This window comes from Grammomys surdaster, unplaced genomic scaffold, assembly GCF_004785775.1.
Source record: "Grammomys surdaster isolate TR1022 unplaced genomic scaffold, NIH_TR_1.0 676, whole genome shotgun sequence".
NCBI classification, from domain to species: Eukaryota; Metazoa; Chordata; class Mammalia; order Rodentia; family Muridae; genus Grammomys; species Grammomys surdaster.
Genome location: NW_021605095.1, coordinates 39398 through 52671, shown reverse-complemented (window position 1 = coordinate 52671; position 13274 = coordinate 39398).

The following is a 13274-nucleotide window of genomic DNA, read 5'->3' as shown; positions in this document are numbered from 1 at the left end:
CTCTCAAGTTTGTTGTATTGGGGCATGGGGATTGTTGCCCTGACTCAGAGTCGTGTCTGTGATGCAGACATAATTTAAGAGGATTATTAGTCTTTTCTAATGTCCACTCATCTTGGTGCAGGTCCGGGGGCGCTCTTTTCACGTGGGATGTGTGTATCTAAGCTGTGATGCCGTCCACCTTAACCGCCGTGGGAGTAGTCAACAGGACTAAATAGGGTCCTTTCTACCTGGGTTCGAGGTTTCTTGTCCGATGTCATCTCACCAGCACAGTATCTCTGACCTCAAATCGGTGTGGCACCACATCTTCTCCAGGGGCATAGGTGTCTTTCAATTGCTCCCAGATCTCTTTCTTTACAGTTTCTAAATCCTTTAAGTGAGCTAAGAGGGGAAGGGGAGGAACATAGTTGTCATCAGGTCGGGCCCAGCTCTCTAATGTTTCATAGATAGGAGGAGGAGACCCATACATAATCTCAAAAGGAGTGAGTCCAGCAATGCCAGGGGTGTTTCATACACGAAACTGGGCAAGAGGAAGTAAAGCTGTCTAATCACCCCTGCCGGTCTCTAAGGTCAATTTTGTCAAGGTCTCTTTTATAGTTCTATTTATCCTCTCTACCTGTCCTGAGTTCTGGGGTCTACAAGCACAATGTAATTTTCAATTTATCCCCAGTTGTCTGGCCAGTCCTTGACTTACCTGGACGATGAAGGCAGGCCCGTTGTCTGACCCAATTACCTTTGGAACGCCAAACCAAGGCAGAATTTCTTCTATAATCTTCTTGGCTACTACATTAGCTGTCTCTTTCTTGGTGGGAAAAGCCTCTACCCATCCAGAAAAAGTATCTATAAAACTAGCAAATAAGCCAGGCAGTTGTGGTGCATGCCTTTAATCCCAGCACTTGGGAGGCAGAGGCAGGGGGATTTCTGAGTTCCAGGCCAGCCTGGTCTACAGAGTGAGAGTTCCAGGACAGCCAGGACTACACAGAGAAACCTTGTCTCGAAAAACAAAAAAAAAACAAAAAAAGAAAGAAAGAAAGAAAGAAAGAAAGGAAGGAAGGAAGGAAGGAAGAAAGAAAGAAAGAAAGAAAGAAAGAAAGAAAGAAAGAAAGAAAGAAAGAAAGAAAAATCTAGCAAATATCAGTTACCATATCTGGCAGGCTTTACCTCAGTAAAATCAACTTCTCAATAGGAACCAGGATGATCTCCTCGCAGCCTGGTCCCCTTGAGATTTTTGTTAGATCCAGCATTTGTGAGCGCACATGCTTGATAGCCTTGAACCAGCTTCTCAGTTAGCTTCCGTACTCTTAGGATCTTGTAGTGAGATTTGGCCAGTAATTCTATCATCTTGTCAGGCCCTAATTGGGTTAGTCGGTGAATACCAGCAAGATAATCTATGCTCTTTTCTTCAGTCAGAAGTGGTTTGTCTATATCTGATATCTCATCTGGGTCTGGGATCTTGAGCTTGGCCAGAAGGATTAAAGGTCTTTGTGCTGCCTCTTTAGCATGTCTGTCGGCCATCTGATTTCTTCTGGCTATGAAATCAGTGCCCTTCTGGTGTCTAGAGCAGTGGACAATGGGCAACTTTTTTGGAAGGTGGATGGCCTCTAAGAGGCTCAAAATCTTTTCCTTGTTTTTAATATCTTTTCCTGCAGAGGTTAACAGCCCTCGTTGTTGGTAGATGGCCCCATGAACATGAGCAGTCGCAAAAATGTACTGGCTGTCTGTATAGACATTGACCACCTGTCCTTCTGCTAGCCTTAGGACCTGGATCAGTGTCACCAGCTCAGCCCTTTGAGCTGAAGTCCCTTCAGCTAGGGAACTAGTCCAAACAACTTTCTTCCCGTCTACCATCGCTGCCCCAGCCTTTCACTTACCCTCCACCATGAAGCTGCTTCCATCAGTAAACCAGGTCTTCGCCCCTGGCCAGGGCTGATCAGTGAGGTCTGGTCAGGTACTGATTTCTTCAGCCAGTATTTATTCACAACAATGGACCGGAGACTCTCCTACTTTGGGTAGTAGGGTGGCAGGGTTTAGAATGTCCAGCGGAGAGAAGATGATGTGATCAGTCAAAAGCAGGCTCTGGTAGTGGGTCATCTGGGCATTGGTCATCTACCGGTCTGGGGGCTGTCTGATAATGCTCTCCAGGGTGTGGGGGGCCACAATTGATAGTTTTTGGCCCAGAGTCAACTTATCTGTGTCTTTCACCAGCAGGGTGGTGGCCACAATCACCCTCAGACAGGAGGGCCATCCACTGGCCACTGGGTCGAGTTTCTTAGAGAGATAAGCCATGGGACGCTTCCATGGCTCCAAGGTCTGGGTTAGGACCCCTTGAGCGATCTCATTCCTCTCATCAATATACAGGGTGAATGGTTTAGTTAAATCAGGAAGAGCCAAAGCAGGGGCTCTCAGCAAGGCCTTTTTCAGATTCTCAAATGCCTCTTGATGGTCTTTAGTCCAGGCAAACTCCCCCTTCTCTTTGGTGAGGGGGTATAATGGAGCAGCTAGGGTAGCAAACCCAGGTATCCACAGCCTGCAGACCCAGCCATCCCTAGGAACTCTCTTTCCTGGCGAGGGATAGTTGGCATCGGGATCTGCATCACAGTATGTTTTCTGGCCTCAGTGAGCCATCATTGTCCATCTCTCAAAGTGTAGCCCAGATATGTCACTTCTGTCCAGCACAGTTGTACCTTCTTCGCTGATGCCCGGTACCCCAACTTACCTAACTCGGCCAGGAGTTTCTCAGTTCCCCTTTCACAGTCTTTTTGGTCAGCAGCGGCCAGTAGAAGGTGATCTAAGTACTGTAACAGAGTCACATGATGGTTATTAGCATGAAAAAGGACGAGGTCTCAGTGGAGGGCCTCATCAAACAGAATAGGGGAGTTTTTAAATCCCTGTGGCAGCCTGGTCTAAGTTAACTGCCCGGTCTTCCTGTCTTCTGGGTCTTTCCACTCAAAGGCAAACAGGAGTTGGCTCCTCGGGTAGAGCCTCAAGCAGAAAAAAGCATCTTTGAGATCCAAAACTGTTAGTATAAGTCTGAACCCGGTGATGTCATATTCAAGGGCCAGCAACTCCTATGTTGCTGGGACAACCACTCCCAGAATTCACCTACCTGGCTCACCTACACTTGGGAAGTTACACACGTCATCACCCACTTAAATAGTTGGGACCAACCCAACCTCTCTCTCTTCCTCTTCTCTTCACTTGCCATCTTCCCGCTCCTCTCTCCCACTCACTTCCCCAAATAAACCCCTTCCCTTAGAACCGGATCAGATCGGCTTTTGTGTTGTTTGTCCAAACCGCGCTCGAATTCTAACATTGGTGCATTGGCCAGCCAAGCCGATTTCCCCGGGGAACCAGTTGTGCACGAGCACAGCTCTCGGCACTGCCGCTGCCGAGGCCCATGTGGTCCACCATTCCCGCCGCTGCAGCCATACCACCGTTTCAGCCTCAGCTCCGGCAGCCCGTGATTGCTACACCCCTGCACAGCCCGCCGTTTTCACTGTGTCTGCTGATACTTGCCGAACTTCCACCACGTGAGCTGTGCTGTTTCGGCCCACCCCTCCCCCAGTCGGTGCTGCTGTGTGGCCTAGATACCCAGACAGACACACAGGTCCCTGGTTCGGTTCCACCTTCCAGGTACCAGACTGCACAATTTCATGCACACACCGGCTTTTAATCCATAGGGAGCTTCTGGTTCGTGTGAGGGGCCCTGGACTCCAGGTTCGCGTCTGGCCACCGCTTCCTGGACCACAGGGCTGGTTTTTGCCCCAGTACATGTGTCTAGCCTCTAGCCGAACCACAACTGCTATTCAACTAGGACCTTGAACTGATTGAGTAATTTCCCCTCTCGGAAATAGCTTGTAACCCCTCCTCAGCTCTTGCAGCTCCACAAAAAGCTGGTACCAGCCGAGCTATCTCCTGACTGGCTAACTTCTGGTGGGTTAGCCCAGTCAAGGCCCTTATTTAATCACGCGACGGCCTGATTATTATAAGCAGTGCCTGATTTCTGTTGCCAAAGATTAGTTCAGGATGCTGGACTAAGATTGGTAACTTTCACTCAATGGGTTCATCGTCTTCGTCGATACCAGCAGACACCCCACTGGGATGTCTATTGAAAAACCTCAAATCTTTACGATTAACACCTGAGATGAGGCCTTCCAAATTAATATGTCTTTGCAATAAAGTCTGGATCGGGTACCCTTTAGACAATGGGATGACCACGTGGCCACGTAATGGCACCCTAGACCCCATTATTTTACGGAGTCTTAATACATATTGCCAGCAGTCCGGTAAATGGAAGGAAATTCCCTATATTCGTGCATTTATTTACCTCCATTACTCCCCTTCTATGTACTCCACCTGCTCTACACCTAAGGTCCTCTTGGCAATGACACCTGCTCAACCCCCAGATGACCACACACCTCTAGACCCAGCTGATGAACCCCCTCCCCTCCATTGCAAGCCTGTTTCCATGCCGCCTAAAACCCAAACTGCTACCTTGGTTTCTTCTTCTCACCAAGGCATCCCTGAGTCCACTGGCTCAACCTCTCCAGACCCCTCCCCTCCTTCTGTGTCAGCCACAGGCCATGCTAACCATCCTGCACTGACACCAACTTTCACTCCTCCTATCACACGTTCCAAAGCTAAGGGTCCTACCCTTCTCCTCCAGGGACACTGAAACCAGCATCTGTTCTTCCCCTACAGGAAGTAGCTAGTGTTGATGGCTTGGTCAGGGTACATGTCCCCTTCTCACTGAGTGAACTCTCCCAGATAGAGAGAAGATTGGGCTCCTACACCTCTAACTCTTCTGCCTTCATTAAGGAATTTCAATATATTTCTCAGTCTTACAGCCTTACCTATCATGATGTACACATGATTTTAACTAATAACCTACTTCCAGATGAATGCAGGTGAGTTTGGGATGAGGCAAAAGTGCATGCAGATCAGATTCATCAAACAGACGGGACTTATCCAATTGGATCAGAAGCCGTTCCTGACCAGGACCCTCAATGGGATTATAACTCCGCAGGTGGTATCTTAGCCAGAGATAGATGTCTTTTGGCAGGCCTGAGGAAGGTGGCGTTAAAGCCGGTTAACTTTGAGAAACTTCAGGAGGTTGTCCAAGATAAACAAGAAAATCCACCTCAATTCTTAGAACGCCTTACAAAGGCCCTACTACAATATACTAATCTGGACCCTGAAAGCCCAGAAGGTAAGCAACTCCTTATGACCTACTTTTTTTCCCAGAGCTACCCGACATAAAAACTAAACTTAGGTGACTGGAGAGAGGGCCCCTAACTCCACAGGCAGAAGTCTTGGCATTGGCCTTCAAAGTGTACCATGAGAGAGATGAGAAAGCCTGTAAACAGAAATACCATATGCTGGCAAATGCTGTCCAACCAGCCTCAGCCACTACCCCAGACTCCTGGTCTTCGAAGGCTCAGAGACCACCTGGCCCCTGCTATAAATGTGGTCAACATGGTCATTGGGTAAAAGCCTGTCCTAACCCTAGCAAGCCAAGGGGACCATGTCCCAAGTACCATCAGAAGGGGCATTGGGGGACCGACTGCCCTCATGTCACTCAGAACAGAGGGACATCGCTCCCAGAAAACCCTTCAGCTGACCTTCTAGGCTTGGCTATGGAGGACTGATGGGCCCCAAGCTCTCTTGATCCCACCACGCCCATCACTAGCAGAGAGCCACGGGTAGAGATTATGGTGTGTGGGAGAACCATCTCCTTCCTCTTGGACACTAGGGCCACATACTTGGTCCTGACGGAGTTTTGGGGACCCACTTCTCCTTTGCATTCTCCGATTGTCAGGGTAGAAGAACAACCTTACCTTCCTCACCAGACTCCCCCACTTAGTTGCATTTTTAGGGGTATGCCTCTCACCCATTCCTTTTTGGTAGTGCCTACATGTCCTGTCCCCTTATTAGGAAGAGATATTTTAGCTAAGTTGAGATCTTCTATTTCCTTTGCTCCACCAATTTGCTTAAGCCCAAGCTCGCCAGCAGCTCCTCTGCTCCTCCTTTTAGCCAATCACCCTACTAACACTAATATGTTATTTCCCTTACCAGCTTCTCAGGTGGACCCCTGAGTTTGGGACGTCCAGAACCCCTCTGTTGCTAAACATCATTCTCCCGTTGTCATCCAGTTACTGGACTCTACCAGGTACATCTGCCAAGCACAATACCCTCTTTCTCTCCAGAGCTTCAGGGGACTTAAGCCTATCATTGCTGACCTCTTAAGAAAAAAACTCCTTCAACCTACCTCTTCCCCCTTTAACACCCCTGTACTGGCAGTTAAGAAACCTAATGGTACCTATCGCCTGGTTCAAGATCTCAGGCGCATTAACTCTGCCGTAGTTCCCCTCCATCCTGTCGTAGCTAACCCTTACACGCTTCTCTCTACTATCCCCTCAGGGACTTCTCATTTTTCAGTCCTAGATCTCAAGGATGCATTTTTCTCTATCCCTCTAGACACCCAGTCACAGGACATATTTGCCTTTACATGGACAGATCCTGACACCCACTTTTCTACCCAACTTACCTGGACTGTTCTACCTCAGGGATTCTGGGACAGCCCACATCTGTTCGGGCAGGCCCTGGCTTCTGACTTAATCTCTTTATCTCTCCCTAGATCTAAGATTGTACTTTATGTAGATGACATTCTTCTCTGTAGCCCCTCCCTAGAAATTAGCCAAGCTGACACAGCTGCTCTAAATTTCCACTCCAGTCGGGGCTACAGGGTCTCATCTTCTAAAGTTGAACTGTCCACCCCTCAAGTCACCTATTTGGGACTAGAAATTACCCCAACCCACAAGGCTATTACCTTAGATAGAAAGAACCTGATTCAGTCTCTAACTGCTCCTTCTACAAAGGAAGAGATTCTATCATTCCTAGGAATGGCTAGCTTCTTGCGTTCCTGGGTTCCTTCCTTTTCCCTACTTTCTCACCCCTTATATGAAGCAGCATTAGGCCCCACCCACGAACCTCTTCTCAAACCTGTCACTAAGCCCTTCCAAAGGCCCCAACAGGCTCTCCTTAAGGCCCCAGCCTTACATCTCCCGGACCTGACTCATCCTTTCTCCCTCTACATAACTGAAAAAGAGGGATTTGCCCTTGGAGCCTTAGGTCACCAACTGGAACCATCTTTTGCATCTGTAGCATACTTGTCAAAAAGACTAGATCCAACCATCCAGGGATGGGCACCTTGCATTCGTATCTTAGCAGCTGCTGAACTCCTTATTTGAGAATCAAAGAAACTAACCCTGGGATCGCCTATAACTGTCCTCTCTTCTCACAACCTGTCACAGCTCCTAACTTATAAAGGCTTACAGACTCTATCTCCCTGCAGGGTTCTTTCTCTTCAGGTAGCTCTAATAGAAGACTCCACCCTCACCTTTCAATCATGCCCACCTCTTAATATTTCCAATCTTCTTCCCCAACCTAACACTGACTACTCTCTATCTCACTCCAGCACTGAAACCTTAGAAGAACTATTACCTCATCCTTCACACATACAGGAGGGCACATTGCCTCAAGCCACCTTTACCTGGTATACAGATGGAAGCTCCTTTCTTCATGAAGGGGTCTGGAAAGCTGGCTATGCCATAGTGTCTGACACCAAGGTGGTGGAGGCACAGGCCCTTCCTGCTCATACCACCAACCAACAGGCTGAATTAATAGCCCTTACCCGTGCCTTCCAGCTGGCACAGGGACAATCCCTCAGCGTTTACACAGATTCCAAATATGCTTTCCATATCCTCCTGTCCCATGCTGCTATCTGGAAGGAGCACGGGTTACTTACCACAAAAGGAGGATCAGTAACTAATGCAAACCAGATTATGGCCATGCTAAAGGCCTCCCATCTCCCCACAGCTATTGGGATTGTCCACTGCAGATCCCACCGCACAGATGACTCTATAGTCTCCAAGGAAAACAATCGAGCTGATGAGGCAGCTAGAGCTGCAGCCCTTAGGGGCCTAGACTCATCTCACTCTCCCAAGGAGATTCTTACACTACAACCCACATCCCCACCTACACCCCCTGACACTCGTCAAACCCTGTCCTATCTTCATCAACTCTTTTATCCTAATAGCCAAGCGTTGTCTTATTTTGTTAAGACCCACCTACAGCCTACTCCTGAGGACTTAAGTTTCCTAAAATCTATCACTGCTTCTTGCAAAATCTGTCAGATGTCAGATCCCAACTCAAGGTATCATAACACTCCTTTTCTTACCCACCAGGCCAGAGGTTCCCTACCTGGAACTGACTGGCAACTTGATTTTACCCACATGCCTGCTGTAAAACGTGTCAAGTACCTCCTGGTCTTGGTAGACACCTTCTCAGGCTGGGTAGAGGCTTTTCCCACAACTAACGAAAGGGCTCAGACAGTCTCTGATCTCCTCCTCAGAGAGATCAGCCCCCGTTTTGGTGTCCCCGCCTCCCTCCAGTCAGACAATGGGCCTGAATTTACTTCCCAAGTTTCTCAAATTCTATCTAAGGCCCTAGACATCCCCTGGCATTTTCATATTCCCTACCACCCTTAATCTTCAGGTAAGGTAGAGAGAACTAACCACTCTTTAAAGACCACTCGAGTCAAGCTGTCACAGGAACTTCACCTTGACTGGGTAAAACTCCTACCTCTGGCTCTTTTCAGGCTACGAGCCCTTCCCAAGCGACCTCTCCTCATTTTACCTTTTGAACTCATGTATGGTCGTCCAGTCCTAACTCCTGGTCTTTCACCTAAGTGTTCCCCCCTCCCAGACCATCTGCTCACCCCATTACTTTGTCACCTTCGTTCTCTCCAGTGGAACTTTGCTGACCACCATCTACCTCAACCATACATGGTCTCCTGTCCATTGCCTGTCAACATTGGAGACCAAGTGCTTCTCTCCCCTCCAGACCATCGGCCCTCACCTCTCTCTCCCAAATGGCAGGGTCCTTTTAAGGTAATCCTCGTGACCCCTACAGCTGCTAAACTTGAAGGACTCCCTCATTGGGTCCACCTGTCTCACCTTAAGCCCTTCACCCCCCCCATATAAAATTGATTCTCCTTCATACACGTCGACTCTAACAGGACCGTGCTCTATTAAGCTCCAGAGGACATCGAGACCACCCACCTTGTCCTCAATCCCAGAAAATGAGACTCCACTCTGACAGCTGAGCTTGACCCCACTGGACTAGACACATGTTTCTTGCCCTCTCCCTGCTGTTTGTTCCTATCCAGGTCAGCCTTCACACCTGAATGTACAAGGTTTGAGAGACACTCACAGATAACAATCTTTCCAAATAGGGTCAAGAAACTGCTCCATAGCCGCATGCCAAGAACCAATCCAAACTGCATCCAGGAACCATTCCTATATCTGATATCCCATCTAAATATTATGTCCTCTATACTTGCTTCCTTTCGCCCAGATACAAGAGTACTGGTCCTTTCAGATACATATGCTAAGGTTCACAGACCAACCACTTCTTCTACCAACATTGCAAGACACCCGTTTCTACACACAGAGCCCATGAGATTCCAGCTGTGGTGCTTCAGAACCGATAGATGCCAGGTGTCCTGACAACCAAAGAAGATGGTCTTCGCCAACACCCCCAAGAAATACCATTTTGGGGAATGTGAGACCTTCAGTCCAGATACTCTCCTGTAACACCCTTCTTGTCATCCTCCTGGTATTATTTCTAACCAGTTTATTAATCAGTTCTTGTTACAGGATCACCAGTTGCTGTCCACAGAAGAGCCTGGTACACACATCCACAGAATGGGCCCCATGGTGAAAAAGCCAGCTCCTCCCCCAATGGACTACGCCCCTACACAGCAGGAAGTAGTTTAAGAGAGACACGATGCCCGATCCCCCTTTCACCATCGCCTTCCCCTCTCCTTTTTTTCCTTTTTTATAATAAGAAAAAGTGGGGTATGTTAGTATAAGTCTGAACCCGATGATGTCATATTCAGGGGCCAGTGACTCCTACGTTGCTGGGACAACCACTCCAAGAATTCACCTACCTGGCTCACCTACACCTGGGAAGTTACACACGTCATCACCCACTTAAATAGTTGGGACCACCCCAACCTCTCTTTCTTCCTCTTCTCTTCACTCGACATCTTCCCGCTCCTCTCTTCCACTCCCTTCCCCAAATAAACCCCTTCCCTTGGAACCGGATCGGATCAGCTTTTGTGTTGTCTGTCCAAACCGCGCTCAAATTCTAACAAAAACAGTGTAACAAATTCTTTCTGGAGGTAGAGAGCTGAGCAAGTTATAAGGGTTTGGCACTGTGGGGTGAATGTCAACTATCCTTTTATTCATTTCTCTGAAGTCCTGGACAGGCCGATAGTCATTGGTGCCTGGCTTCTTTACTGTCAATAATGGAATATTCTAAGGGGACCTACATGAGACTAGGATTCCTTGTTGTAGCAGTCTTTTAATGTGGGGGTGAATCTCAACTTTTGCCTGTTGACTCATAGAGTATTGTTGTATCTCTATGAGTGCTGCCCCAGACTTAAGTTCTATAACGATTGGGGGAACCTGCTGAGCCATTCCCATTCCCACAGTTTCTGCCCACACCTCAGGGTATGGGGCTAGCCAGGGCCCCATCTGATCATCTAGGTGGGGCTTTGGTTTGAACAGTCTATATCCTTCTTCAGACCTTAGTGACAGAGTCATCACTCAAGAGGGGCCTGAACCCCAAGACAGGGTGGGTCCCTGGGGTGTGAAGTTTATTTGTGCCTTTAGTTTTGTCAATAAGTATCTACCTAGGAGGAGAGTCGGACACTCCAGTATCACCAGAAAGGCGTGTGTCATTCTACCCTTTCCCAGGTCTATGGTTCTGGAAGTAGTCCATGGATATAACTTTTGTACTGTGGCCCCTTCCAAAAGGGTGTGCTTTGACTTTAACTTCCCTAGAGGCTGCTGAAGTACAGAATATTTGGCTCCTGTGTCTATTAAAAAAACTTACAGGAGTCTCCTCCACATCAAAAGTTACCCTAGGCTCGGGGAGGGGAACTGAACCCCGTATCCCCTAGTCTTCATCATTTCCAAGTGTCAGGACTCCAGTGCCCCCTTTCTTTTTAGGGCACTCTTGAGCCCAATGGCCCTTTTCTTTGCAGTATGCGCATTGGTCTCTTTCCAGCTGGCGGCCGCCTTCTCTGGGTCTCCTTGGCTCCTGCCTCCAGTTTTCACCCAGGTCTCCTGTCTGTCTGAAACTTCCTGGTCCCTGGTGCCTTCCTTCTCTTACAACTTCGGCCAGTATTCTAGTTAGATTCTTTCCCTGTCTCTTCTCTTTCTTTTCATCCTTCTCTGCTCTCTCCCTCTTTTCTCTTTCCTGTCTCTCTTCCTCTGTCTCTCTCTTATAATACACTTTTTCTGCTTCCTTTATCACATCTCTTATTGTACAGTCTCGCAATCCTTCAATACGCTGTAGCTTTTTCCTAATATCTGGGGCTGACTGTCCAATAAATGCCATAATCACTGAAGCCTGTTGTCCCTCTGACATAGGGTCAAACGGTGTATACCTCCAGTAAGCTTCCATCAGTCTCTCGAGGAAGACAGATGGGGCCTCAGTAGGTTCCTGTATGACCTCTCTCACCTTTGCCAAATTAGTGGGCCACCTAGCCGCGCCCCTGAGACCTGCCACTAGAGCCCGACAGTAATTGGATAGCTGCAGCCTCCCTCCCACAGTATTACAGTCCCACTGGGATTGGGCCAGGGGAAAACCCTCATTAATTTCAGCTGGGGTCTGGACAGGCTGTCCAGTATCATCCCAGACATTCTTGCGGGCCTCTGCAAGAATTCTCTCTTTCTCTTACGTGGTGAAGAGAGTGTTGAGGAGCTGTTGACAGTCATCCCATGTGGGCTGATGGGAGTTCATCAAAGATTCTACCAGACCCGTGAGGCCTGCAGGGTTTTCTGAAAAAGAAGGGTGAATAGCCTTCCAATTATAAAGATCCGAAGTTGAGAAGGGCCAATATTGTAAAAGCTAGAGCTCATTTTCTCCAGTAGGTGGTGGTCTATACGTTCTTTTTTTACTTTTTTCTTTTTTTTTTTTTATTGGATGATTTATTTACATTTCCTATGTTGTCCCCTTACCCCATCCCCCACCACCCCCTCAGAACCCCCAATCCCCTCGCCCCTCCTCCTTCTTCTCTGTGGATGTAACCTCTATCTACACCCCCCCACTCCCACCTCCCCACCCTCAAAATTCCCACCCCCTGGGGCATCCAGCCTTCATGAGGTCAAGGTTCTCTTCTTCCACCTATGCCCAGCAGGGCCCTCCACTTTTACATATTCAGCTGAAGCCCTGGATCCCCCCCTAAGTGCTCCCAGGCTGGTGGTTTAGACCCTGGGAGCTGTGGTTGGTTGGTATTGTTGCTCTCCTCATGGTGCCACAAACCCTTTCAGCTCCTTCAGCTCTAACTCCTCTATTGAGAACCCCATGATCAGTTCAATGGCTAGTTGTGAGCATCTGCCTCTGAATATGTCTGACTCTTGAAGGCCTCTGAGGAGATATCCATATCAGGCTCTTATCAGCATGCACTTCCTGTCTTCCACATCAGCATCTACCTTTGGTGATTGCACATGGGATAGATACTCAGGTGGGGTGGTCTTGAGACGGCCCCTCCTTCAGTTTCTGTCCCTCACTTTGTCTCCATATTTGCTCCCTTGAGTATTTTGTTGCTCCTTCTAAGAAGGACCGAATCACCCTCACTTGGTCTTCCTTCTTTATGGGCTTCATGTGGCCTGTGAGTTGCATCTTGGGCATTTCAAGGTTCTAGGCTAATATCCAATAATCAGTGAGTGAATACCATGTGTCTTCTTTTGTGATTGGCTTACCTCACTCAGGATGATAATTTCTAGTTCCATCCATTTACCTAGGAACCTCTCGAATTCATTGTTTTTAATAGCTGAGTAATACTCCATTGTGTAAATATACCACATTTTTTGAATCCATTCCTCAGTTGAAGGACATCTGGGTTCTTTCCAGCTCCTGGCTATTATAAATAAGGCTGCTATGAACATAGTTGAGCATATGTCCTTATTATATGTTCGAGCACCTTCTGGGTATATGCCTAGGAGTGGTATAGCTGGATCCTCGGGTAATGCTATGTCCAATTTTCTGAGGAACCGCCAGACTGATTTCCAAAGTGGTTGCACCATCTTGCAGTCCCACCAACAATGGAGGAGTGTTCCTCTTTCTCCACACCCTTGCCAGCATCTACTATCACCTGAGTTTTTAATCTTAGCCATTCTGACTGGTGTGAGATGGAATCTCAG